Genomic DNA, 27,218 nt, shown 5'->3' on the forward strand with positions numbered 1-27,218 from the left:
TGTTCATTGACTACAGCTCAACACCATAGTACCCTCCAAACTCGTCATTAAGCTCGAGACCCTGGGTCTCAACCGCGCCCTGTGCAACTGGTGGGGTTGATGGGCCGTCCCCATGTGGTGAAGGTAGGAAACATCTCCACCCCGCTGATCCACAACACTGGGGCCCCACAAGGGTGCGTTCTCAGCCCTCTCCTGTACTACCTGTTCACCCATGACTGCGTGGCATTGCACGCTTCCAACTCAATCATCAAGTTTGCAGACGACACTACAGTGGTAGGCCTGATTACCAACAAAGATGAGACGGCCTACAGGGAGGAGGTGAGGGCCCTCGGAGTGTGGTGTCAGGAAAATAACCACACTCAACGTCAACAAAACAAAGGAGATGATCGTGGACTACAGGAAACAGGAGAGGGAGCACCCGCCCATCCACATCGATGGGACAGTAGTGAAGAAGGTGGAAAGTTTTAAGTTCCTTCGGTGTACACATCACGGACAAACTGAAATGGTCCACCCACACAGACAGCGTGGTGAAGAAGGCGCAACAGCTCCTCTTCAATCTCAGGAGGCTGAAGAAATTTGGCTTGTCATCTTAAACATTCACAAACACTCACAAACATATGCACAATTGAGAGCATTCTGCCGGGCTGTATCACTGCCTGGTACGGCATTTGCACCGCCCTCAAACGCAAGGCTCTCCAGAGGGTAGTGCGGTCTGCACAATGCATCACCGGGGGCAAACTACCTGCCCTCCAGGACACCTACACCACCCGATGTCACAGGAAGGCCAAAAAGATTATCAAGGACAACAACCTGCCGAGCCACTACCTGTTCACCCCGCTATCATCCAGAAGGCGAGGTCAGTACAGGTGCATCAAAGCTGGGACCGAGAGACTGAAAAACAGCTTCTATCTCAAGACCATCAAACTGGCCATCACTAACATAGAGAGGCTGCTGCCAACATACAGACTCAAATCTCTGGCCACTTAAATAAATTGACTTAATTAAGGTATCACTAGTCACTTTAAATAACACCACATTAATAATGTTTACATATCCTACATTACTCATCTCATATGTATATACTGTATTCTATACCATCAACTGCATCTTGCCTATGCCGTACACCATCACTCATCCATATATGTATATGTACATATTCTATTCATCCCTTTACATTTGTGTGTATTTGTGTGTACAAGGTAGTTGTTGTGAATTTGTTAGATTACTGTTAGATATTACTGCCTAGTCGGAACTAGAAGCACAAGCATTTCGCTACACTCACATTAACATCTGCTAACCATGTGTATGTGATTTGATTTGATTTGAGAAGCAAGTACAGGGAGTGAACATTTAATGAGGCACCCCTGGTTCCTACGGCAGCGGCACCTGGACCCGACGTTACCAACAAAACAAAAAACCTACCTGATGCTTCAAATATTGATGTCAGAATTCTATGAAGACAGACGCTGGAGACGAGAAGCAAGAACAGGGAATGAACATTTAATGAAACACGGACAGGAACAGAATACGGACAGCGTCTGGACAGGGGAAAACAAAATGACAATAATGCTGACATAGGGATCTAACCGAGGAACTGACAGATATAGGAGGGGCAATCAACAAACGTGAAGGAGTCCAGGTGAGTCCAATGAGTGCAGATGCGCGTAATGATGGTGACAGGTGTGCATACTGAAGGGCAGCCTGGCGCCCTCGAGCGCCATAGAGAGAAGGAGTGGGAGCAGGTGTGACATTATGGAACAGCGGGGACTGTGAAGAGACACACACAGGTACAGACACACGTATACACATAGGGGCTAGCATGCTCACTCTGCACACATGTACAGTGTAATATTGTTATGTGGTGGTATCATACATTTTGTGTTGTAGATGCATTATGTAGTGGTGTAACAATGTTATATGATGTACTGTATTATCTTTTATTGTATGTGTATTGTAAGTGCCTTAATGTGTTTGGACCCCAGGAAGAGTAGCTGTAGCTAATGGGGATCCCTAATAAATACAAATACAGATACAGATTATAGGAAAAGTCCAAGTTTTCAAGATATAGGACTTTCAAGACGCTAAGTGTCACTTGCCACACAATCACGATGATGTAAAATGCATTGCATCATCATGATGATGTGGCAAGTGAAACTTTGTCTCTTGAAAGTCCAGTATCTGCTGATATGCAAAACATTTTGGGACTGTATTAACAGTGAACTAATGAAAAAAAGGAAAAAATATAGTTTTTAATTAAGTGAATTTTTCCTTTAAGTGCCAGGGAGAGAAGAAAGGAAGCAGAGTGTGTAGGCCTGCAGGCCTGGAGCGTTACAACGATTTGAGAGGCAACCTGGCACAGTTAACTGGTATTATACATGACTGTCAGAGTGAAATATTCAACAGAGTGTGGTCAGAGGGATAAATTATAGATGGACTACAGTCATGAATTTGTTCAAGAGTGGGATTTGATGTCAAAGGGAATGATAGTAACAAAGAAAATGTGTAGAAAGGAGTGATCGTGAGGAGGGAGTGGTTGTATGGAGAGATGGGAATGAAGGTAAGAGTGTATTGTCAGTTTCCAGGCAGATGAGCAACTGGGAGACGAGCTGGTGGAGACAAGGTGGAGCCTCCATGGTCTCACACACACACACACACACACACACACACACACACACACACACACACACACACTGGTCATCCAGGGTGCTGAAAGCTCATCTCTCATTGGAGAATCACTCATTGATGTTTTACGACTGCCGTGATTGAAATGCTATAAAGCTTCTGGGATCATGTGAGCGCGTGTGCGTGTAACAAGGAGATATTAGATCTGACCCATTTAACTTTACAGGCCTCACACGGAGCACCACTGGAGCAGGGGTCAAGAGGGAGATTCCACCGTACAGTATATCACCCAAACTATCACACGCACACATACACTGTTGCTTTCACCAGCCTGTCCATATCACAGGGAAAAGCTCAGCTTGCAACATATCCCTGTCTCTTTCCAAAGATAAATGTTGCAATACGGCAACTGGACTTTACTCCCCTTCTGTTGCGAGGAAGGAGGATAGGAGAAGTAGAGGAGGAGCACCATTTCATCATCATCTCTTCATTCAACTCATTTTCATCACCATCTCTCCATTTGACTCACTTTCATCACCATCTCTCCATTCGACTCATTTTCATCATCTCTCCATTTGACTCATTTTCATCATCTCTCCATTCGGCTCACTTTCATCACCATCTCTCCATTCGACTCACTTTCTTCGTTACCATTCGCCCCTCTTGACATCAAATCCCACTCTGGAACAAAACCCTGACTGTAGTCCATCTATAATTCATTCATATGACCATGCACTCTGTTGAATAATTTCCACTGATATTTATGTGTCTGATAGTTCTCTCCCTCCAAGCACCTACTCTAATAACCCCAGTTCTTCTATGTAAGGTTCAGCCCTTTTCACACATCCTCCAACCTCAAGTCTCAATCTGATTCAGGTCCCAACTCAAGTAGTTGCATTTTCCCTTAATCTGTGAATTTCCTGTTTTGGGACCTCAGTCAGTGGTCTCCCATGCTGGTCCTGGGAACTCAGGTTGTGTTGACTCCTGTTTTGGCTTTTGATGGTTATGGACTGGGGCTGGGGCTGAGACTGGAGGGTCTTTGAACTGTTGGTTAGTAATAAGGGGGGTAGAGAGCTGTTCAGGTCACACGCACTGCTGACAGGCCAGCTGTAAACAACGAGATACAGATAAAACAAAAGAAAACAGTTTTATCTTGGCTTGTGACCCACCCAGTAACATCAACACGGCCTCTGTCTGGTCCTTAGCTAATACCAAACAATAATAAGCCTGATCAACCTAAGTCTGATTAACTACATTAATCACAGTCTTTTACTGCTGGGCAAGAGCAAAAACCTGCAAATTCCAATAGCGGTCAAAGCCAAAACTGAAGAACCTTGTTATTATGGGAGGAAGTGAATGCATATTGTTAGTTGCCAGGTAGCAGAAACTTTGCTGGTAAGGGGACAGACCAATCAGAAGGCCAGTAACTATGCCGGCGCTGTACCCCATTATCAGTTTGTTTGTGTGTGTGTACGTGCGCTTGTATCTTCCCCTCCCGTCTTATGAGATAATGACTGCTGGTGAGTGGGTGTGAAAACCCACAAATTACAGGCTAATGTAAGACCTAGCCTCTCTCTCCCTCTCTAGCTATTTCTCTCTCTCTCTCTTTCTTTCTCCAAATACAAATACACGAAATATTATTATGTAGGACTTAAAGGTCAAGGTTTAACATCATTACTCAATTCCACCTCTGAAAACTCCTCTTCCTGTGTTCATAGAACACCATAATTGCTGTGTTTGGGTTAAGGTGAACGACAGTACTGCTGACCTGTGATTGCTCCCTGTGGTATACTGTGGGTGGGTGGGTAGCAGTGTGTCTATGTGTGCCTGTCTTTGTATGGTTCATGATGTGTATGGGAGGGTTGTTAATGTTGTTCCCACACACAGAGTCTGATCACAAAGAGACACACACAGAGAGAGAGAGCTCAAATCAAATTTTATTGGTTGCGTTCACATATTTTGCAGAGGTTATCGCAGGTGCATCGAAATGCTTATGCTTAGCTTCAACAGCGCAGTGTACAGTACCTAACAATACAAAACAATACACACAAATCCCCAAAAATGTAAAGAAAGAAATTAAGAAATATCTGAACGAATGTCAGAGTCAGGAATATTCATTAATATATTACTGAACAAAAATATAAAGGCAACAAGCAACAATTTCAATGATTTTACTGAGTTACAGTTTATATAAGGAAATCAGTCAATTGAAATAAATACATTTGTCCATAATCAATGGATGTCATGACTGGGCAGGGGTGCAGCCATCGGTGGACCTGGGAGGGCATAGGTCCACTAACTTGGGAGCCAGGCCCACCCACTGGGGAGCCAGGCCCAGCCAATCATAATTAGTTTTCTCACACAAAAGGGCTTTATTACAGACAGAAATACTCCTCAGTTTAATCAGCTGCCCAGGTGGCTGGTCTTAGACGATCCCACAGGTGAAGAAGCTGGATGTGGAGGTCCTGGGCAGGCATGGTTACATGTCGTCTACGGTTGTAAGGTCGTTGGATGTACTGCCAAATTCTCTAAAATGATGTTGGAGGTGATTATGGTTGAGAATTGAACATTCAATTAAATTCAGTAGCAACAGCTATTGCAGACATTCCTGCAGACAGCATGCCAATTACACGCTCACTCAAAACTTGAGACATTTCAAAGTGGCCCCAGCACAAGGTGCACCTCTGTAAGGATCATTCTGCTTAATCAGCTTCTTGATATGCCACACCTCTCAGGTGGATGGATTATATTGGCAAAGGAGAAATGTTCACTAACAGTGACGTAAACAAATTTGTGCCCAAAATTTGAGAGAAATAAGCTTTTTGTGCATATAGAAAAATTCAGGGATCTTTTATTTCATCTCATAAAACATGGGACCAACACTTTACTTTACATTTTTTGCTTTTATACTTTTGACCAGTGTGTGTGTGTGTGTATATATATATATATATATATTGTGGCAGATGGCAGGAAGAGATGAGGGGAGTGGTGATTTCAGGAAGATATCTTGCAGCCCACTGGCTCCACCCCTGGGCCTTATATGGACTTCCTGCCCCAACGAGGCAAGGCTGGGGATCATTAAGCCATGGCGTGATTGGGGTAAAAGAGGAAGCGAGCTGCACAAACAGTGAGAGGACTGAGAGGTAAATGTTTTATGGAAAGTGTGAGAAGAGGGAGCAGTAGCTGTTGCCTGTTGTGACCTGGACTGTGATTACCCCCACTGTGTACCGAACTGGTTTGGCTGAGGACCCGGGATTTGTGATTACCCCTGGAGAACGGAATGGACAACAAGAACAGATTGTGGACTATGAACTGGTTGCAGAATCCCCCCCCCCTTTCCCACAGTCTGCAAATCTCCCTAATAAATGTGTCATTTGCATTGTAGTTGTGCTTCATGTGCGTGTTGGATTATTGAACTTGGTGACATGGAAACCCCACCCCCTTGAGCCTGCTAGAATATATATATATATATATATATATACAGTACAAGTCAAAGGTTTGGGCGCACCTACTCATTGCATGGTTTCTCTTAATTTTTTTACTATTTTCTACAATGTAGAAAAGTAGTGAAGACATCAAAACTATGAAATAACAAATATGGAATCATGTAGTAACCAAAAAAGTGTTTAACAAATCAAAAAATATTTGATATATTAGATTCTTCAAAGTAGACACCCTTTGCATTGATGACAGCCTAGCACACTTTTTGCAGGAGTTCCCATATATGCTGAGCACTTGTAGGCTGTTTTCCTTCACTCTGCGGTCCAACTCATCTCAAACCATCTCAATTGGATTGAGGTCAGGTGATTGTGGAGGCCAGGTCATCTGATGCAGCACTCCACCACTCTCCTTCTTGGTCAAACAGCCCTTACACAGCCTGGAGGTGTGTTGGCTTATTGTCCTGTTGAAAAAAAAAAGATTGTCCCACTAAGCGCAAACCAGATGAGATGGCGTATTGCTGCAGAATGCTGTCATAGCCATGCTGGTTAAGTGTGCCTTGAATTCTAAATAAATCACAGACAGTGTCACCAGCGAAGCACCCCCCACACCATCACACCTCCTCCTCCATGCTTCACGGTGGGAACCACACATGCGGAGAACATCCGTTCACCTACTCTTCATCTCAGAAAGACACGGCTGTTGGAAACAAAAATCTCAAAATTTGACTCATTAGACCAAAGGACAGATTTCCACCAGTCTAATGTCCATTGCTCATGTTTCTTGAACTAAGCAAGTCTCTTATTCTTATTGGTGTCCTTTAGTAGTGGTTTCGTTGCAGCAATTTCATCATGAAGACCTGATTCACGCAGTCTCCTCTGAACAGTTGATGTTGAGATGTGTTTGTTACTTGAACTCTGTGAAGCATTCATTTGACTGACCTTCATGTCTTAAAGTAATGATGGACTGTCGTTTCTCTTTTCTTATTTGACCTGTCCTTTCCAGAATATGGACTTGGTCTTTTACCAAATAGGGCTATCTGTAACCTACCCCTACCTTGTCACAACACAACTGATTGGCTCAAACGCATTAAGAAGGAAAGAAATTCCACATATTAACATTTAACAAGGCACACCTGTTAATTGAAATGCATTCCAGGTGACTACCTCATGAAGCTGGTTAAAAGAATGCCAAGAGTGTGCAAAGCTCTCAACGCAGAGGGTGGCTACTTTGAAGAATCTCAAATGTACAAAATAGTAAATGTTAAGAAAAACCCTTAAATGAGTGGGTGTGTCCAAACATTTGACTGGTACTGTATATACAGTGCATTCGGAAAGTATCAGGACCTCTTGACTTTTTTCACATTTTGTTACGTTACAGCCTTATTCTAAAATGAATCACATAGTTTTTTCCCCTCATCAATCTACACACAATACCCCGTAATGACAGGGCAAAAACAGGTTTTTAGAAATGTTTGCAAATGTATTACAAATAAAGAAATGAAAATATTAAATTTACATAAGTATTCATACCCTTTACTCAGTACTTTTTTGAAGCACCTTTAGCGGCGATTACAGCCTCAAGTCTTCTTGTGTTTGACGCTACAAGCTTGGCACACCTGTATTTTGGAAGTTTCCCCTATTCTTCTCTGCAGATCCTCTTAAGCTCTGTCGGGTTTGATAGGGTGGGTCACTGCAGAGCTAATTTCAGGTCTCTCCAGAGATGTTCAATCGTGTTCAAGTCTGGGCTCTGGCTTGGCAACTCAAGGATATTCAGAGACTTGTCCCAAAGCCACTCCTGCGTTGTCCTGGCTGTGGGCTTACGTGAACCTACGCCCCAGTCTGAGATCCTGAGCGCTCTGGAGCAGGTTTTCAGAAAGGATCGCTCTGTACTTTGCTATGTTCATCATTTCCTCCATCCTGACTAGTTTCCCAGTCCCTGCCACTGAAAAACCTCCCCACAGCATGATGCTGCCACCACCGTGCTTCACCGTAGAGATGGTGCCAGGTTTCCTCCAGACGTGACGCTTGGCATCCAGGCCAAAGAGTTTAATCTTGGTTTCATCAGACCAGACAATCTTGTTTCTCATGGTCTGAGAGTCTTTAGGTGCCTTTTTGCAAACTCCAAGTGGGCTGTCGTGCCTTTTACTGAGGAGTGGCTTCCATCTGGCCAATCCAATTAATGTCCAATCAATTGAATTTACCACAGGTGGAAACATCTCAAGGATGATCAATGGAAACAGGATGCACCTGAGCTCAATTTTGATTTTCATAGCAAAGGGTCTGAATACTTATGTAAATAAGTTATGTCTGTGTTTTTATTTTTACAACATTTGCCAAAATGTAAAAAAAAACTGTTTTCACTTTGTCATTATGGGGTATTGTGTGTAAATTGATAAACAATATATGCATTTTATATTGCTTAAACTGTTACAGACCTGTATCCATCCTGCCTTTCTAAAGTCTTCGAAAGCCAAGTGAACAAACAGATCACCGACCATCTCGAATCCCACCGTACCTTCTCCGCTTTGCAATCCGGTTTCCGAGCTGGTCACGGGTGCACCTCAGCCACGCTCAAGGTCCTAAACGATATCATAACCACCATCGATAAAAAACAGTACTGTGCAGCCGTCTTCATCAACATGGCCAAGGCTTTCGACTCTGTCAAGCACCGTATTCTTATCGGCAGACTCAACAGCCTTGGTTTCTCTAATGACTGCCTCGCCTGGTTCACTAACTACTTCTCAGATAGAGTTCAGTGTGTCAAATCGGAGGACCTGTTGTCTGGACCTCTGACAGTCTCTATGAGGGTGTCACAGGGTTCAGTTCTCAGGCCGACTCTTTTCTCTGTATATATCAATGATGTCGCTCTTGCTGCTGGTGATTCTTTGATCCAACTCTACGCAGACGACACCATTCTGTATACATCTGGCCCTTCTTTGGACACTATGTTAACAATCCTCCAAACGAACTTCAATGCCATACAGCACTCCTTCCGTGGCCTCCAACTGCTCTTAAACGCTAGCAAAACTAAATGCATGCTCTTCAACCGATCGCTGCCCACACCTGCCCGCCCGTCCAGCATCACTACTCTGGACGGTTCTGACTTAGAATATGTGGACAACTATAAATACCTAGGTGTCTGACTGGACTGTAAACTCTCCTTCCAGACTCATATTAAGCATCTCCAATCCAAAATTAAATCTTGAATGGGCTTCCTATTTCGCAACAAAGCCTCCTTCACTCATGCTGCCAAACATACCCTTGTAAAACTGACTATCCTGCCGATCCTTGACTTTGGCGATGTCATTTACAAAATAGCCTCCAACACTCTACTCAGCAAATTGGATTCAGTCTATTACAGTGCCATCCGTTTTGTCACCAAAGCCCCATATACTACCCACCATTGCGACCTGCATGTTCTCGTTGGCTGGTCCTTGCTACATATTCGGCAGCAAACCCACTGGCTCCAAGTCATCTATAAGTCTTTGCTAGGTAAAGCTCCGCCTTACCTCAGCTCACTGGTCACCATAGCAACACCCAGCCGTAGCACGCGCTCCAGCAGGTATATTTAACTGGTCATCCCCAAAGCCAACACCTACTTTGGCCGCCTTTCCTTCCAGTTCTCTTCTGCAAATGACTGGAATGAATTGCAAAAATCACTGAAGTTGGAGACTTATATCTGCCTCACTAACTTCAAGTATCGGCTGTCAGAGCAGCTTACCGATCGCTGCAGCTGTACACAGCCCATCTGTAAATAGCCCATCCAACCAACTACCAACCTCATCCCCATATTTGTTTTTAGTTTTTTTCTGCTCTTTTGCACACCAGTATTTCTACTTGCACATCCTCATCTGCACATCTATCACTCCAGTGTTAATTGCTAAATTGTAATTACTTCACCCCTATGGCCTATTTTTTTTACTTACCTCCTTACTTCATTTGCATATACTGTATACCGATTTCCTATTATGTTATTGACTGTACGTTTGTTTACTCCATGTGTAACTCTTTGGTGTTGTTTTTGTCACACTGCTTTGCTTTAACTTGGCCTGTCACGTCCTGACCAGTAATAGGGGTTATTTGTTATTGTAGTTTGGTCAGGACGTGGCAGCGGGTGTTTGTTTTATGTGGTTCGGGCTATGTATTTAGGTAGAGGGGTGTTTGGTTTATGTGGTCCGGGGTTTGTTAGTGTATGTTCTATGTTAGTGTATTTCTATGTTCTGTCTAGTCTATTGTAGTTCTTTGTTTAGTTAATTGGGGTTGGACCTTCAATTGGAGGCAGCTGGTTATCGTTGCCTCAGATTGAAGGTCCTATAATTAGGAGTTTGTCATGGGATTTTGTGGGAGATTGTTGCTGTGTATAGCTTTGTGCCTTACTGGCCTGTTATTTGTCGTCGTGGTTTTTTTTTGGTGTACGTGGTTTGTTTTGGTTTTCCTTCTTTGTCTGTAAATAAAAGATGAGTATACATTTTCCCGCTGCGTATTGGTCAAAACCCTATGGTAACCGTGACATGGCCAGGTTGCAGTTGTAAATGAGAACTTGTTCTCAACTGGCCTACCTGGTTAAAAAATGGTGAAATAAAAATAAAAAATTTAAATGGAATGTATTTTAGACAGTCACCCCACCCCCAGTCTAAAGCTTGGGTTCACTTATTATTCTGTGCTCTGACCCACCCCAGGCATTTAGATTGCTCTTGCTGTGAAAAAACCAGTATTTCAAGCCACATTTGAACTCAAGGTCACCAAACGCTGTATTTGGGAAACACTGTTCATGGGGATGTGACTAATTTCTTCTGATATTCTGCGCTTTCTGGAGTTACAAGCTTATTGTTGCCCACATTAGAATGTTGTCACATCATTGAGCTAAAAACTGAGGTAAGGTAGTTTATGAAAACAGATTACATCAAACCAAAGTGTATCTGATGTGTTATTGTCATGAACTGTGAAAGCACCTGTACACCATTTAGTAACTCTTGTAGCAAAATACATACTACTTTAAAAATGTATTTCATTTTGATATTTCTTTATGATAGAGCACAGACTGTGTGTGTGTGTGTGTGTGTGTGTGTGTGTGTGTGTGTGTGTGTGTGTGTGTGTGTGTGTGTGTGTGTGTGTGTGTGTGTGTGTGTGTGTGTGTGTGTGTGTGTGTGTGTGTGTGTGTGTGTGTGTGTGTGTGTGTGTGTGTGTGTGTGGACGTGACTTGTAGATTGCCTAATCCCAGAAAGATCACTGTGACCTGACATCTCCAGGTCTGGTATTCCACTACTATCTAACCTCCCTGCTTCCCAGAAACCACTGGCCTCTCCTCAGAGACACTATAGAGTGAGTACCATGGGTTTTCCTGCACACACACACACAAGGAAATGCACAAGCAAAAACACACCGCTCCTCTTACAATGAAGTTTACAGCTTGGCAGAGAGACTAATTCATTCCCTCCTCACACCAGGAGCCCAGATACAAATAGAGACTCAGTCTGTAGTGTCTCAGTCAGTCAGTCAGGACTTTAATCTGGATAACTCAGAGGAGCTGCTCCAACTATGAAGACTATAGTTTTGGGACATGTAATAAAGAGAACATTTCATTGCAGGAGTTCAACTACAGTAAGCTGTCCTAGCATTGATTGACAGTGCTCTATCTGGACTGTAACTCTGTCTAGAGGATGTGTCTGCTGAAGAACTTAGCGAAGTGAAAGGGACGTTCATCTGCGAGCTCCATTTATGTGGATGTACTTTTTCTGTGATTGCAACTTCAGGAAGGTATTTTAAACTCTTTGGTCTTTCTGACACATTCTGTTGATTCAGTGACTCGAGGAGATCTTTGCCTGTCTCTGTTCAGGCATGACGGGTCAGGAGAGGAGTGAGGAGAAGAGTGAGTGTGTATCCCTGTCTCCGATGAGGGAGGCTGTCCCTGCCCCACCTGAGTGTGAGAGGGTGTGTGTGTTTGGGACAGGGGACCTGGGGTGCTCTCTGGGCCTGCGTCTGCTGCAGGCGGGGTACGGGGTGGTGTTTGGCAGCCGACGGCCCCACAGCAGCAGCAGCCTCATACCCCACGGAGCACAGGTACAAAATAAAATAGATCTGGTTTTATGTGGTGATATGTTAAATGTGTATATGTGTTTTTACTGTGTTGTAAATGTATTTCAATATATTTGTTTATGTTTGAAGGAGTACATGTGAATATACTGTATGTGTGTTTAAGTGTGTATCAATATGTTGATAATGTATATGCAGGTCCTGGGCCATGCTGCAGCTGCCCAGTCAACCCGTCTGATCTTCATTGCTGTCCAGAGAGAACACTATGACTTCCTTGTACCACTGGCCAATCAGCTAAAGGGGAAGGTATCAGACATTTTTTTTAACTTCTGCTATTTGTATGAAAATCTGTTTTGTCAGCGTATTTAGCCAATATATTCTATGTCCCCGTGTATTTAGCCAATAGAATGTATGAATCAGTGTATTTGATTCCATGTTGAATTGCAGGTGTTGGGGGACGTCAGTAACAACCTGAGGAAGAATCAGTACCCAGAGGCCAACACAGAATACCTGCAAAGGTGAGAGCAATGTAGTATATGTTGTTATTATGTGTATGTTTTTTTGTAAATTATGAATGTTTTTATATGTTGATGTAATGTAAATGTGGTTAAATGTACCTGAGCATTCTGGTCCCTGGAGCTGAGGTGGTTAAAGGCTTCAACACCCTGTCTGCCTGGAGCCTGCAGAATCGACCTTCAGATGCCAACAGACAGGTACACACACTGAGGTTCAAGCCATGCCCATGAAAACAATTGGCTACTAGATTCAAGTCTATATATTGTACACTAAATGACCAAAGGTATGTGGACACCTGCTCATTGAACATCTCATTCTAAAATTATGGGCATTAATATGGAGTTGGTCCCCCCTTTTCTGCTGAAACAGCCTCCACTCCTCTGGACAGGCTTTCCACTAGATGTTGAAACATTGCTGCGGGGACTTACTTCCATCAGCCACAAGAGCATTAGTGAGGTCGAGCACTGATGTTGGGCGATTAGGCCTGGCTTGCAGTTGGAATTCCAAATTATCCCAAAGGTGTTCCATGGGGTTGAGGTTAGGGCTCTGTGCAGGCCAGTCAAGTTCTTCCACCCCGATCTTGACAAACCATTTCTGTATGGACCTCATTGTCATGCTGAAACAGGAAAGGACCTTCCCCAAACTGTTGCCATAATGTTGGAAGCACAGAATCGTCTAGAATGTCATTGTATGCTGTAGCGTTAGCCCGAACCATGAAAAACATCCCCAGACCATTATTCCTCCTCCACCAAACTTTTCAGTTGGTCACTATACATTGGGGCAGGTAGCATTCTCCTGGCATCCGCCAAAGCCATATTTGTCCGTCGGACTGCCAGATGGTAAAGCGTGATTCATCACTCCAGAGAACGTGTTTCCATTGCTCTAGAGTCCAATGGCGGTGAGCTTTACACCACTCCAGCCGACGCTTTGGCATTGCTTATGGTGATATTAGGCTTGTGTGCGGCTGCTCGGCCATGGAAACCCATTTCATGAAGCTCCTGATGAACAGCTCTTGTGCTGACGTTGCTTCCAGAGGCAATTTGGAACTCGGTTATGAGTGTTGCAACTGAAGACAGATGGTTTTTACGCGTTACACGCTTCAGCACTCAGTGGTCCCATTTTGTGAGCTTGAGTGGCCTACCACTTCGCGGCTGAGCAGTTGTTGCTCCTAGATGTTTCCACTTCACAATAACAGCACTTACAGTTGAGTGGGGCAGCTCTGGTTGGTCAGAAATGTGACAAACTGACTTGTTGGAAAGGTGGCATCCTATGAAGGTGCCATGTTGAAAGTCACTGAGCTCTTCAGTAAGGTCATTCTACTGTCAATGTTTGTCTATGGAGATTGCATGGTTGTGTGCTCGTTTTTATACACCTGTCAGCAACGGGTGTGGTTGAAATGGCCGAATCCACTAATTTAAAGCGTGTCCACATTTGTAAAAATAATGAAAAATAAAACACTAATATATCTAGATTAGATAAGTATAACATGGATTGTACAATATTTGCACATTATTCATAAAAAAATTATTCATGCTCTGTCAAGTTGGTTGTTGATCATTGCTCGACAGTCATTTTTAAGTCTTGCCATAAATCTTCAAGCCGATTTAAGTGAAACTGTAACTAGGCCCCTCAGGAACAGTCAATGTCGTCTTCGTAAGTAACTCCAGTGTATATTTGGCCTTGTGTTTTAGGTTATTGTCCCGCTGAAAGGTGAATTTGACTCCCAGTATCTGTTGGAAAGCAGACTGAACCAGGTTTTGCTCTAGAATTTTGCCCATGAATAGCATGAATATAATTATTTTGTATCATTTAAAAAAACTCCCTAGTCCTTGCCAATGACAAGCATACCCATAGCATAATGCAGCCACCACCATGCTTGAATATATGAAGAGTGGTACTCAGTGATGTGTTGTGTTGTTTTTTTCCCAAACATAATAATTTGTATTCAGGAAAACAAAGTAAATTTATTTGCCACATTTTTTTTGCAGTTTTACTTTAGTGCATTATTGCAAACACGATGTACGTTTTGGAATATTGTTATTCTGTACAATCTTCCTTCTTCTCACTCTGCCATTTAGATTAGTATTTAAAGTCCCCATTGGCCTAATGGTGAAATCCCTGAGCGGTTTCCTTACTCTCCGACAACTGAGTTAGGAAGGACGCCAGTATCTTTGTAGTGACTGGGTGTATAGATACACCATCCAAAGTGTAATTAATAACTTCACCATGCTCAATGTTTTAAAATGTTTTACCCATCCACCAATAGGTGCCCTTCTTTGCGAGGCATTGGAAAACCTCCTTGGTCTTTGTGGTTGAATCTGTTTTTGAAATTCCCTGCTCGACTGTGGGACCTTACAGATAAGTGTATGTGTGTGGTACAGATATGAGGTAGACATCCAACATTATTATTGCACAGAGAGTGAGTTCATGCAACTCATTACGTGACTTGTTAAACAAAATATCTTTCTCTCAGCAATTGTATTAGTACAAAATATTATAATTTCCCAAATTTTTGAATGTATTTGAATGATTTATTTTGTACAGGAACGTTTGCTCATCTTTATCAAGGGTGTAAATGATTTCGGAACCCACTGTATGTGCATAAATATATGTCAGGTGTATATCTGAGGGGAAAGTGCAAAGGCCAAGCAGGCAGTGATGGCGGTAGCCACCAAGCTGGGACTCAGTGCCCTGGACCAAGGATCTCTCTCAGTGGCCCGGGAGCTGGAGGACTTCCCCCTGCAGCTGTTCCCCCAGTGGAGGCTCCCCCTGCGCATCGCTATCGGCCTCAGCGCTGCCTTCTTCTTCTACCTGCTGATCAGAGACATCATCTATGCATACGTCACCCAGGGTGAAGACATCTCCTTCAGAATCATGGTCTCACTGGCCAACCAGGTACTGGCCCACAGGCCCTCTGAGTGTTTGTGTTCTGTTTGTTTCTATGTGTGTTGTCAGCTGTTCAAGGTGTGTGTGTGTTCTCTCCAGGTGTATCCCATCGTGTCTCTGGTCATGCAGTCTCTCTGTTACCTGCCTGGTGTCCTGGCTTCCTTCCTGCAGCTCTACAGAGTGTGTGTGTGTGTGTGTGTGTGTGTGTGTGTGTGTGTGTGTGTGTGTGTGTGTGTGTGTGTGTGTGTGTGTGTGTGTGTGTGTGTGTGTGTGTGTGTGTGTGTGTGTGTGTGTGTGTGTGTGTTTGCATGCATGTATGTTCACACGATGTTGCATATGTATTTATGTTGATTATAAGTGTTTATGTATGTTTAACATTAGGCGCTTCCCTAATTGGCTGGATCGCTCGATGCTGTGCAGGAAATAGCTGGGTCTACTGTCGCTGGGGTTCGCCTTTCTGCATGTGCTCTATATACTGATCTTACCCATACAGTCAGTGGAGCACACACTCAAATGCACACGCATACACACACAGTGGCATGTATCTTCATTTAGTTTTTAGTAAAGAAAGTATTGATTTTGTTCTCAGGTACTATCTGATATTCTGGGTCACTGAACACACTGTCTCTCTGGTAAGAACACATACCTAGCTGTAAGGTCCAAATTAAACTCTTTCAAAACAGTTAACATTGAATAGACAAAATTGTGTACAGATGTAAGATCTTAATTTGACCACTCTGTTGTCGCTGAGAATTTCCCGGCGCCGCAGGATTTACATAAATTCACACTAATACATGGTTACATTAAAGAGATTCTCCTGAACTTTTGTATACTTCTTTGCCAGTAGTTCTGAAAGTAGCAGTCATTAGCCAAAAGTGGTCCCCAAAAATACGTAGTACGTTATATATGTGCACCACGTCATTGGTTTCTCTCTCACTGCTGTGGGCACTGAGCCGTTGGGCCCGCCCTGCAACCTCATTCAATAACGCTGGGCAGGCCTCTTGCTAGCTGTCACTCAAATGTGAGGGGCTGAAGCTCTTTGGCTAGAACTCAAATTGCTAGGAGGCTGGCCCATACGGAGGAAATGTAGGGAAAATGGCATGGCACAGCTTCAAGAAAACAGTCGCTTTCAAACTAAGTGTTCTGTGGCTAATTGAGGTAAGAAAGTCATTTTACTCATTGATTATGAATGTATGAACTACACATTGAGACATCCAGCCCAAAGCAGGAGGTTTAAAAAATACTTTCTTAGTCACCAAAGTTCCGGAGCATGTCTTAACAGCGTTGCACTTTTCATGTAGCCTAATTTTGGTCAGCTAATAGCCTAACCACCAATCAAGTAACATTACATTAGTGGAAAAGTGTGAACAGACAAAACATTCAAATCCTGTTGCTGCAGGATTATTTTGCTGTGACACAATACTGGTCATATTAAGATCATACATCTGTACATTGGACACACACCTATATAGCAGGATTCAAGCACTGGTTTTGATTATACTGGATTACGCCTCTCTCTTGCTCTCACGCTCCCTCATTCTCTCACTCTTTCTCTTCTCTCACTCTCTCTCTCTCTCTCTCAGATCAGAGAGAACAGGATTACAACGTTTGATACCACAACGGCCTGGCATGGTGACTCCTACTTGTCCCTGGGAATTCTGGGATTTGGCCTGTACGTCCTATTAGGAATCACATCTCTTCCCTCCATCAGTAACGTTCTTAGCTGGAGGGAGTTCAGCTTCATACAGGTGGGATCAGCAGGACCGGTCACACTGAATGCTTAGGCCAGACTCACTTGATAGGCAAACATTTTCTGCCCATTTTTACTAGCGATGGCGATATTATATTGATACTTTGACTCCAAGTAGCGATTTGCCTAGATAGCGCTAGTTGGCTGTGCCCCTGGTATTTTTCATCCTATAGCTTGTTCTCCATCTTCTTTTTAAATAGTGAGCCAATGTTTTCAGCACTTTTATTTCCATGACTGATAAAAAACTATTTTTCTCATGCTCTCTCGTCTTTCTGCAGCAGACATACTGTATCGCACCTAAGTATCGTGACAATGTCGCATTGTGAAGTCCCTGGCAATTCCCATCCCTAATTTGTACACTTATCTCCTTCAGTGTTTCCCTTATTAACGTATTCATGCGGGGTGCAGAGCCAACATCCAGGCCAGAATGCAATAAAACTCCAGGAAAGTAATCTGATTTTCAGCAGACAAGCCAGAGGTTATGCGTTGGGGATATGAAGCTGTATTCCCATCACTACAGAGAGTACACACACTCATTCATAAATGTAACTGGGTCAGGAGAACTCCGGCTCATTCTCTAGTTCATTAATTTCCCTGAAATTGATGCAGTGATTTAAATGTTAAATTATTCATCAGATGTAATTTAGGAGGAATATATTACAACAGGCCAGGAGAATTCACCTAGAGATCCTGTTAGTGTATGTGTCTGTGTGCGCACACAGGGGCGGCATGCACCCTAAAAAATCTGAGGGGCACAAGGTACGTGAGGATAGCTGGGTGATGGCTAGGTCCCCCATCCGGACGTTGGAGCATTTTACATTTGTCAAACACTTTGTCGTGTCTTTGGCTATGCCGGATTAAGTGATATGACATGCTATTCTATAAAATCCTTTCTCTGTAATTAATATTATCTGATTGAGCTAATCATGTAAATGTAATTAACTAGACAGTCGGGGCACCACGAAAGAGTGTTTATAGAGCTGTTATCTTCCGAATAAACTCTGAAAGACCTAGTAATATTTTACATCAATAGCAGTCAATATTAATCGTCACCTTATTTCAGTCTCATCTGAAAGTTGTAAATTCTTGGTTATCTTCACGAACCCTGGCTAAAAAATTGAATCAGCAATACAAAATTGGGTTTAATTATTTATTTCCTAAATACCTAACTAATCACACAGAATTACATATACACAGAAAGCAAATTATGTCATACAGAAAACGTCCCTGGTGGACGGAACCTGTATGATGGCTTGTTACACAAAGAGAGGGGGTTGGGCTTGAATGAAAGAGCGGGAAGGCTGAGGAACAAAGGAAGAAGCTGTGCTATCGTAAATACAGTAGCTTATGCATTCTAAATTACCGGCCATTTGGAAAAGGAAAATGCAATAAATATTTACTCTGAGCTGCGCTTCGGTAGGTTGGTCATAGATGCTGGCCGTGTTGGCCAACAGAGATCTTCCTGTCCTTGGAAGAATGTCTCTGGTGGTAAATTGGATACGTTGTAGTATCTTCGTTGTGTGTTAGACTGGATACGTCGTTTCCAAGCCCACGTTTACAGCTGCTGTTGCGAACTCAACGGCTACGAGGTCTCACTTCTTTAGTGAATAAGAGTTCAAAGTTCATACCATTCACAACCAAAGCTCACGCTGAGATTGGCTTAGTTCTGTAGTTGACATGTTAGTCCTTTTTAACGTATGGACCGTCGTCCTATTGTCCTCAGACGAGGAGGTTACATTTTCGTCAAGGGCTTATATAGTGGAGGGAGAGAAGGGTGTGTTTCATAGTTTATAACCCATGTCTCTTCACAGGGGCGGGCCACTGATTGAGCAGGGCTCTAACCTTATGAAAACCCAATTGTCTCATTTGGAAGCTAAAATTACATTTAATCGTATCACAAATAGTTTCATATTCAAACATTTAATTTGCACAACAATTCCATGTGTATCTGATAACTAGAATGTGTAGACTTTCCCAGATACAGTTTATGTCGTCCTGTCATCAGTCGTAATGTCTCAGATGACCACCGAACAGACATCATATACATTAAGTACCAACGCATATTTTCTGGTTCTATTACCGAAATATGGTTCCTTTCCCCCCACTTGTTTGATGTTCCCAGACTCTCTATGTTTAACAAAGGCTATTCAAGAGTCTTTCAGTAGAGTCAGAGAGAGGGAAGGGAGAAAGGTATTTATGGGGGGGGGGGTCATAAACCTTACCCACAGGCCAACATCATGACAACCTGAAGCAGCTTTTTCCTGTAATCTAGAGCCATAATCATTATGCTTAATTCCATGTATCCTCCTGACTGGTGGTTCCTTTTTTTAAAGAAACTAAATATTCTTCTCTGCATCTCTGCTAAAATGTGGGTAAAAGCTTGAAAGGAATGTGAGTCTTATTTAGTAACTGCTTGCTTTTTTCAAGTCTACCAACCTTGCCAGCAGGCATGCCAGCTAAGATAGTTACACAAGCTAGCTACTTTAACTTGATTGATAGCCGAGAATGGCTTCTTGGCAGCTAGGGTGGGGAAACTTTCCAAGATAAAAACAATTAGAAATTAACTAGTTTGATGGGCAATTCACTTAGATAACAATAGAGAAAATATTTTCTCATGGGAGAGCAAAAGGGCAGGTGCTGAAACTCCCTTAGACCTCTATCTGTGCACGTGCCTGGCGTGTGTGTGGTTCACGTGTTTATGTGTTCTTTTCTCCCCCACCAGTCCAAGCTGGGTCACCTGACTCTGCTGTTGTGTACGGCTCACACCTACCTGTATGGCTGGAACAAGTTCCTGCGTTCCTCCACCTACAAGTGGTACACCCCACCAGGCTACATGCTGTGTCTGGTGCTTCCCTCTGTGGTGCTGCTGCTCAAGCTGCTGCTCATCACCCCCTGTGTGGACCGAACCATCACCCGCATACACCAGGGATGGGAGAGGGGGGCAGATCAGAGGAACCCTAAAGACAGCCAACCACTGATACCTTAGAGGACACACACACAAAGACACACACAGACACCCACAAAATAACACCCTCAGTGTGATGACAGTTTTGTCTTCAAGGCATGAACTCTTGTTTCTTTGCTATTATACCCTTAAAGGTTGGCTACCATTCAATCATTGTTTGCAATGTTTCTTGGATCAAAAACCAACAATAACATATAACCTCTATGGGCTAGGTGGGACGCTTGCGTCCCACCTACTCAACAGCCAGTGTAATCCCGTGGCGCGTTATTCAAATACCTCAAAAATGCAAAAACTTCAATTTTTCAAACATATGACTATTTTACACCATTTTAAAGACAAGACTCTCATTAATCTAACCACACTGTCCGATTTCAAAAAGGCTTTACATCGAAAGCAAAACATTAGATTATGTCAGCAGAGTACCCAGCCAGAAATAATCAGACACCCATTTTTCAAGCTAGCATATAATGTCACATAAACCCAAACCACAGCTAAATGCAGCACTAACCTTTGATGATCTTCATCAGATGACAACCCTAGGACATTATGTTATACAATACATGCATGTTTTGTTCAATCAAGTTCATATTTATATCAATAACCAGCTTTTTACATTAGCATGTGACTAGCATGTGACTAGCATTCCCACCGAACACTGCCGGTGAATTTACTAAATTACTCACGATAAACGTTCACAAAAAGCATAACAATTATTTTAAGAATTATAGATACAGAACTCCTCTATGCACTCGATATGTCCGATTTTAAAATAGCTTTTCGGTGAAAGCACATCTTGCAATATTCTCAGTAGATAGCCCGGCATCACAGGGCTAGCTATTTAGACACCCAGCAAGTTTAGCACTCACCAAAGTCAGATTTACTATAAGAAAAATGTTATTACCTTTGCTGTCTTCGTCAGAATGCACTCCCAGGACTTCTACTTCAATAACAAATGTTGGTTTGGTCCCAAATAATCCATTGTTATATCCAAATAGCGGCGTTTTGTTCATGCGTTCAAGACACTATCCGAAAGGGTAAATAAGGGTGACGAGCATGGCGCAATTCGTGACAAAAAATGTGAAAATATTCCATTACCGTACTTCGAAGCATGTCAACCGCTGTTTAAAATCAATTTTTATGCCATTTTTCTCATAAAAAAGCGATAATATTCCGACCGGGAATCTGCGTTTAGGTAAACAGACGAAAGAAAATAAAGCATGGGGTCGACTCGGGCACGCGCCTAAGCCCATAGTACTCTGATCGGCCACTTGCCAAACGCGATAGTGTGTTTCAGCCAGAGGCTGCCTCGATATCGTTCAGCTTTTTTCAGCCGTAGGAAGTGTCACGTTATAGCAAAGATCCTCAGACTTCAATAAAAAGAGCCAAGATAAACTACAACTTGTCAGACAGGCCACTTCCTGCATGGAATCTTCTCAGGTTTTGGCCTGCCATATGAGTTCTGTTATACTCACAGACACCATTCAAACAGTTATAGAAACTTTAGGGTGTTTTCTATCCAAAGCCAATAATTATATGCATATTCTAGTTACTGGGCAGGAGTAGTAACCAGATTAAATCGGGTACGTTTTTTATCCGGCCGTGTCAATACTGCCCCCTAGCCCTAACAGGTTAATTGATATGCAGTCGTATTTATTTTTGTATTACACTGTAAACATTGTTGCATTTTAATGCATGTATTTGTAACCATACGTAAACCAGACACTAGTTTTCACTGGTGAAAGCTCTCGCTCTCTCTCTCTCTCATATCCTCTCTCTTACTGTATATCCTCTCTCTTCTTTGACCGAATGTACAGTTGTCCCCGGATGAAACACAGGTTTCAGAGACATATAAAAGTGTTTCAATTTATATTTTGTGTCTGTCTGATACATCTCCAGTTGCAGGTCAGACACATAAAAAACATTTATCAGTGTGATCCTCTCTGGGGCAGAGTGTTGTTATTTCCTCCAAAAAACAGACTCTCTGAAACCCAGCAACAGGCTTCCCTTTCATCACTGGATAGACAAAGTGGCCCACAGTGTCTTCTGTTATGGGGAGCACTTACATTTTTAGTGGATATAACTGTCTGTTTGTGTAGATGCCAAAGATCTAAATACATAGATGAAGAGGCAAAGCACAAAGACACACTCCCAGAAACAGCTTGTACCAACACTAAAAACACAGGAATAATGTGAAAACAATGTTGATTCAACCAGTGTGTGTGCCCAGTGAGATCTTTTAGACATAACTGAAGTGACAAGGTTAATTATTTGTATTGCATCAATAAAATAAATGGGTATATATTTTTCCTCACTTACTTACTTAATAAAATACTACACACACCAAATATTGTGTGAAATTCCATTAGCCTATGTGCCTATTAGACTTTTGGAGAATTTTGTGATTTGTTCATGAAAGAACAGTTAATGGCAAAAGTGATACACAATCAGTGGCAACCCATCATTCAGCCCCACCTGTTTAGCAAAATAAATGTCATGTTTTTGTTGACTGTTTTGCATGTTATTTTGACATTAATACATGTCACACATCAGTTTGCAAATAATGTAAAAAATATATATAATTGAGTTAATAAAGCCGCATACAAAAATCTTAGCTAGCAAGTTAAACAAGCAGTCACCATCATGATTCCAGTCGACAATCTACTGGCAAATCCTTTTCAATCCTTGTCATATGAAGATAAATTCTAGCTAAAATGTATCGGTGCTCATCGGCCATTTGACATACAGTTGAAATCGGAAGTTTACATACACTTAGGCTGGAGTCATTAAAACTCGTTTTTTCAACCACTCCACAAATTTCTTGTTAACAAACTATAGTTTTGGCAAGTCGGTTAGGACATCTACTTTGTGCATGACACAAGTCATTTTTGTTTACTGACAGATTCTTTTACTTATAATTCACTGTATCACAATTCCAGTGGGTCAGAAGTTTTCATACATTAAGTTGACTGTGCCTTCAAACAGCTTGGAAAATTCCAGAAAATGATGTCATGGCTTTAGAAGCTTCTGATAGGCTAATTGACATCATTTGAGTCAATTGGAGGTGTACCTGTGGATGTATTTAAAGGCCTACTTTCAAACTCAGTGCCTCTTTGCTTGACATCATGGGAAAATCAAAAGAAATCGGCCAAGACCTCGGGAAACCTCCTCAAGTCTGGTTCATCCATGGGAGCAATTTCCAAACACCTGAAGGTACCACGTTCATCTGTACTGTAACGGCTGTCTACGGAAGAAGTGGACCAAAATGCGGCGGAGTTAGGGTTCGTCATTTTTAATGTTACGAACACTATGCAATTAACAAAACAACAAAACTGACAGCCAACACAGTCCTGTCAGGTGCAACAACAGTGACAAGCACAATTACCCACACCCCACAACGGAAACGTAGGCAACTTATGTGTGACTCCCAATCAACCACAACCCTCTACAGCTGTGCTTGATTGGAAGTCACACGGCCAAAATTAAATGAAACAATAAAACACTTACTCCCTTCTGCCACGTCCTGACCCAACTACACCCTCTACTGGTCAGGACGTGACAGTACCCCCCCCTCAAGGTGCAGACCCCGGGATGCACCTACAAAAAGGAAAACACAAAAAAAATCCCCAACAAAAAGGAACACCTAAACAATAAGGGAGGGAAGGGAGGGTGGCTGCCGTCACCGACGGCACTGTGCTACACCCTCCCTCCCCAACCCACCTATCCTGGAGGTGGCTCAGGTGCAGGACGTGGACCTCGCTCCACCTTCGGCGTCACCCACTCTGTTGGCGCCGATCGCTGCGCCGGGCAGACTGGCCACTCGGGCTGACCCTGGCAGACGGACCACTCGGGCTGGGTCGGAAGGCATGCGGGCCACTCGGGCTGGGTCGGAAGGCATGCGGGCCACTCGGGCTGGGCCGGAAGGCATGCGGGCCACTCGGGCTGGGCCGGAAGGCATGCGGGCCACTCGGGCTGGGCCGGAAGGCATGCGGGCCACTCGGGCTGGGCCGGAAGGCATGCGGGCCACTCGGGCTGGGCCGGAAGGCATGCGGGCCACTCGGGCTGGACCGGAGGGCAGGAGGACCACTCGGGCTGGGCCGGAGGACAGGAGGACCACTCGGGCTGGACCGGAGGGCAGGAGGACCACTCGGGCTGGACCGGAGGGCAGGAGGACCACTCGGGCTGGACCGGAGGGCAGGAGGACCACTCGGGCTGATCCTGACAGGCCGGGCACCCTGGCAGATCAGGGCAGGCGGGCACCTCTGGCAGAACCGGGCAGTCTGGCCACTCCGGCAGAACAGGGCAGTCCGGCCACTCCGGCAGAACAGGGCAGTCCGGCCACTCCGGCAGAACAGGGCAGTCCGGCCACTCCGGCAGAACAGGGCAGTCCGGCAGAACAGGGCAGTCCGGCCACTCCGGCAGTTCAGGGCAGTCCGGCCACTCCGGCAGTTCAGGGCAGTCCGGCCACTACGGCAGTTCAGGGCAGTCCGGCCACTCCGGCAGTTCAGGGCAGTCTGGCCACTCCGGCAGAACAGGGCAGTCCGGCCACTCCGGCAGAACAGGGCAGTCCGGCCACTCCGGCAGAACAGGGCAGTCCGGCCACTCCGGCAGAACAGGGCAGTCCGGCCACTCCGGCAGTTCAGGGCAGTCCGGCCACTCCGGCAGTTCAGGGCAGTCCGGCCACTCCGGCAGTTCAGGGCAGTCTGGCCACTCCGGCAGTTCAGGGCAGTCCGGCCACTCCGGCAGTTCAGGGCAGTCTGACCTCTCTGGCGACTGTTGACTGGCGGGCAGCTCCGACGACTGTTGACTGGCGGGCAGCTCCGACGACTGTTGACTGGCGGGCAGCTCCGACGACTGTTGACTGGCGGGCAGCTCCGACGACTGTTGACTGGCGGGCAGCTCCGACGACTGTTGACTGGCGGGCAGCTCCGACTCAGGATTCACCAGGCTGGGGAGACATAACGGAGGCCTGGCTTGAGGAGGTGGCACAGGAGAGACCAGGGTGGAGAGACCCACTGGAGGACCGGTCCGTGGAGGAGACACGGGCTTGACCAGGATAGGGAGATCCATTGGAGGACTGGTCCGTGGAGGAGACACGGGCTTGACCAGGATAGAGAGACCCACTGGAGTACTGGTCCGTGGAGGAGGCACGGGCTTGACCAGGATAGGGAGACCCACTGGAGTACTGGTCCGTGGAGGAGGCACGGGCTTGACCAGGATAGGAAGACATGCAGGAGGCTTGGTTCTGGGTGTAGGTACAGGATGTGCAGGGCTGGGAAGACATGGAGGAGGCCTGTTTCTGGGCGCAGGCACAGTCTTTACCAGACAACCAGCACGCACCTCAGGACGAGTATGGAGAGCTGCCTCAGGTGACATCATACCCACGACACGCTCATTAGGGCGAATGCCGTACTTTATGCACCACACTAGCAGCTCTCTCATCTCTCTCTCTCCTAATTTTCCCATTAACCCCGTCACAGTCTCTGTCTCATAGCCCTCGCTCACCTCCAATGTCATCCCGACTGGCTCTGGTTCCGACCTCAGCTCCACCGACTGTCCCGTGTGCCCCCCCAAAAAAATATTGGGGCTGCCTCTCGCGCTCGTTGCGCTCTCTCTCCTCGTAGTATCGCCTCTCCGCTCTCGCCGCTTCAATCTCCCACTGCGGGAGGCGATAATCCCCAGCCTGAGTCCATGGTCCCTCTCCGTCCAGGATCTGTTCCCATGTCCATTTGTCCATAACGCAGTAGTCCTGCTGCTCCTTCCTCTTCCGCCGCTTGGTCCTGGTTTGGTGGGTAATTCTGTAACGGCTGTCTACGGAAGAAGTGGACCAAAATGCGGCGGAGTTAGGGTTCGTCATTTTTAATGTTACGAACACTATGCAATTAACAAAACAACAAAACTGACAGCCAACACAGTCCTGTCAGGTGCAACAACAGTGACAAGCACAATTACCCACACCCCACAACGGAAACGTAGGCAACTTATGTGTGACTCCCAATCAACCACAACCCTCTACAGCTCTGCTTGATTGGAAGTCACACGGCCAAAATTAAATGAAACAATAAAACACTTACTCCCTTCTGCCACGTCCTGACCCAACTACACCCTCTACTGGTCAGGACGTGACATGTACAAACAACAGTACGCAAGTATCAACACCCTGGGACCACGCAGCCGTCATACCGATCAGGAAGGAGACTCGTTCTGTCTCCTAGAGATGAATGTACTTTGGTGCGAAAAGTGCAAATCAATCCCAGAAAGCAAAGGACCTTGTGGAGGAAGATGCTGGAGGAAACAGGAACAAACGTATCTATATCCACAGTAAAACGAGTCCTGTATCAACATAACCTGAAAGGCCGCTCAGCAAGGAAGAAGCCGCTGCTCCAAAACCGCCATAAAAAAAGCCAGACTACAGATTGCAACTGCACATGGGGACAAAGATTGTACTTTTTGGAGAAATGTCCTCTGCTCTGATGAAACAAAAATATAACTGTTTGGCCATAATGACCATTGTTATGTTTGGAGGAAAAAGGGGGAGGCTTGCAAGCCGAAGAACACCATCCTAACCATGAAGCACGGGGGTGTAAGAATCCTGTTGTGGGGGTGCTTTGCTGCATCATGAGAAAGGAAAATTACGTGGATATATTGAAGTAACATCTCAAGACATCAGTCAGGAAGTTAAAGCTTGGTCACAAATGGGTCTTCCAAATGGACAATGACCCCAAGCATACTTCCAAAGTTGCAGCAAAATGGCTTAAGGACAACAAAGTCAAGGTATTGGAGTGGCAATCACAAAGCCCTGACCTCAATCCTATGGACAATTTGTGGGCAGAACTGAAGAAGCGTGTGCGAGCAAGGAGGCCTACAAACTTGACTCAGTTACACCAGCTCTGTCAGGAGGAATGGGCCAAAATTCACCCAACTTATTGTGGGAAGCTTGTGAAAGGCTATGACCCAAGTTAAACAATTTAAAGGCAATGCTACCAAATACTAATTGAGTATACTTAAA

General features: G+C 44.5%; 1 pseudogene; it reads left to right on the forward strand.

Annotated features, from left to right (window-relative positions):
- The first annotated feature begins 11,530 nt into the window (after positions 1 to 11,530).
- LOC106580515 (metalloreductase STEAP4-like) lies at positions 11,531 to 20,633 on the forward strand (annotated as a pseudogene).
- Positions 20,634 to 27,218: the final 6,585 nt, after the last annotated feature.

The sequence above is a fragment of the Salmo salar genome, chromosome ssa02 (genome assembly GCF_905237065.1).
Source record: "Salmo salar chromosome ssa02, Ssal_v3.1, whole genome shotgun sequence".
NCBI lineage: Eukaryota > Metazoa > Chordata > Actinopteri > Salmoniformes > Salmonidae > Salmo > Salmo salar.